Here is a 2704-nt window from a genome sequence, read left to right as displayed (position 1 = left end):
AATATTCCTGTGTGTGTGTATGTGTGTGTGTGTGTCTTTTCTTTATCTATTTATCTGTCAATGGACATTTAGATTGTTCCCATAATTTAGATATTGTGATTAATGCTGCAGTAAACATGGGTGTACAAATATCTCTTCAAGATGGTTATTTTGTTTCCCTTGGATATTTAACCAGAAGTGGGATTGCTGGGTCATATGGTAGTTTTGTTATTAATTTGTTGAGGAACCTCTATACAATTTTCCATAATGTCTACACAATTTACATTTCCATAAAGAGTGTATAAGGGTTCCCCTTTCTCTACAGCCTTACCAACATTTGTCATCTTTGCCTTTTTAATAATAGCTATCCCAACAGATATGAAGTGATACAGGTGCGAAACTGTGATTTTGATTTGCATTTCCCTAATGATTAATGATGGTGAGCATCTTTTTATATACCTACTGATCATTTGTACGTGTTCTTTGGAAAAATACTTATTCAGGTTCTTTGATCATTTTTTAATTGAGTATTTTTTATGGTATTGAGTTGTATGAATTCCTTATGTATTTTGAATATCAAACCCTTATCAGATATATGTTATAGTTTTCAAATATCTTTTTTCACTTCATAGGTTTCTTTTTTAATTTTGTTGATGATTTCCTTTGCTGTGGAGAGCATTTTATACTGATGTAGTCCCACTTGTTTATTTTTGCTTCTATTGTCTTTGCTTTTGGTGTCAAATCCTAAAAGAAAAACATTGTCAAGACCAATGTCAAAGAATTTTTGCGCTAGTTTTTCCTCTAGTGTTACAGTTTCATATCTTATGTTCTGAGTCTTTAATCCATTTTGAGTTTATTTTTGCATGGTGTAAAATAGCAGTCCAATTTCATTCTTTACATGTGGCAGTCCAGTTTTCCCAACACCATTTATTAAAAAGACTGTCCTTTCCCCATTGTTTAGTCTTGGCGTCTTTGCAGAGAATTAGTTGAGCATGTACCATGGGTGTATTATTGGGCTCTTTATTCTGTCCGTTAATCTATATGTCTGTTTTTATGCCAATACTATCCTTATTTTGATTACTAGAGCTTTGTAATATACTTTAAAATCAGGAAGTGTGATTCTTCCATCTTTGCTCTTCTAGCTCAAGATTGATTTAGATATCCAGGGTCTTTTGTAGTTCCATATGAATTTAAGGAATTTTTTCTATTTCTGTAAAAAATTCCATTGGAATTTTGATAGGGATTGCATTGAATCTTAGATCACTTTGAGTAGTGTGGACATTTAAAATATGTTAATTCTTCCAATTTATGAACACAGAATATCTTTCCATTTATTTGTGTCTTCTATTTTTTTTAATCAATGTTTTGTACTTTTCAGTGTGCAGGTCTTTATTTCTGTAGCATAGCTTTGTTGGCTAAAGTATTCTTTGAAATATTTTTTTCTTTCAGTATTCTGAATGTATCATCCTATTCTTCCCTGTTATGCAGGTTTTTTCCTAGCTGAGAAATCTGCTAATAGCTTATGGGGGCTCCCTCATATATAAGGATTTTTTTTTCTCTTGATGCTTTTAAAATTCTTTGTCTTTTATTTTAGACAGTTTTAGTATCATGTATGTTGCTGAAGACCTCTTTGAGCTGAATCTGTTTGAGGACCTATGAGCTTCATAAACTTGGATCCCCAAATCTCTTTCCAGATTTGGGAACTTTTGATCCTTTATTTCTTTAAATGAGCTTTCTTCCCCTTTCTTCCTTTCTTCTCCTAGGACTCCAATAATACATAAATTGTTTCATTTGATAGTATCTATAATTCACTAAGGCTTTCTGCATCTTTTCACCCTTTTTTCTTTACTCTTCTTTAACTGGATAATTTCAAATGATGTGTCTTTCAGTTCAAACTTCCTTCTTCTGCTTAATAAAGGTAGATGTTGATGTTCTTTATTGCATGTTTCCTTTCATTATTGCAATCTTCATCTCCAGAATTCTGTTTTGTCCTTTTTAAAAATTTCTATCTCTCTGTTAAACTCAGTTTTGTTCATGTGCTGTCTTCCTGATTTTGTTGAATTGTCTTTTTTTTTTTCCTATTCTCTTGTATTTTGCTGAATTTTCTTAAAACACATATTTTTAATCCTTTGTCAACAACTTGGAGATTTCCATTTCTCTGGGGTCAGTTACTTGGCAATTGTGTTCCCATGGTGGTGTCATGTTTCCTTTATTTTCCATGTTCCAGGCAGCCAAGCATGGAATTGAAAGTGTTTGGGTAAGGCAAATGTAATGTTGGATACCCATTGGCCAGCTGTGGGATCCACAGGTGAGCTGTCCTTTGTGGCTTGCAGACAGGCTTCCTCATGGAGTCTGAGTGATTAGTAGGATCTAATTTCTTTGATATGCTCTGAGTCCTGACTGTTAGTCTCCTAGCCCCTACCTGCCCCTCAGTCATGTAGCTCATCTCAATATTCTAGATAGGATGAGAAAAAAGTGGATCTCTTGAATGGCATCACACATAGCTGGGGAAGCTGGGTGCTCATTCACATGTTCTCACTTTCCCCTGTGGGAGAAACTGCAGGCCAATGTGGTCTCTCTTGGCATGAGCTGTGCTGCCTTTTGGGAGGGGAAGAAAGTGAAACTGTTATCTTACTTTCTTAATGCAACCAATTTTGGATTTTTTTTTTTTTTTTTTTTTGCTTCAACACTGTGCTGAGATTTCTCTGGTGAAATCCGACTTTAA

The sequence above is a fragment of the Hippopotamus amphibius genome, chromosome 1, assembly GCF_030028045.1.
Source record: "Hippopotamus amphibius kiboko isolate mHipAmp2 chromosome 1, mHipAmp2.hap2, whole genome shotgun sequence".
Lineage (NCBI taxonomy): Eukaryota > Metazoa > Chordata > Mammalia > Artiodactyla > Hippopotamidae > Hippopotamus > Hippopotamus amphibius.
The sequence above is the reverse complement of the archived record's forward strand: the minus strand, read 5'-3'. Positions refer to the sequence as shown.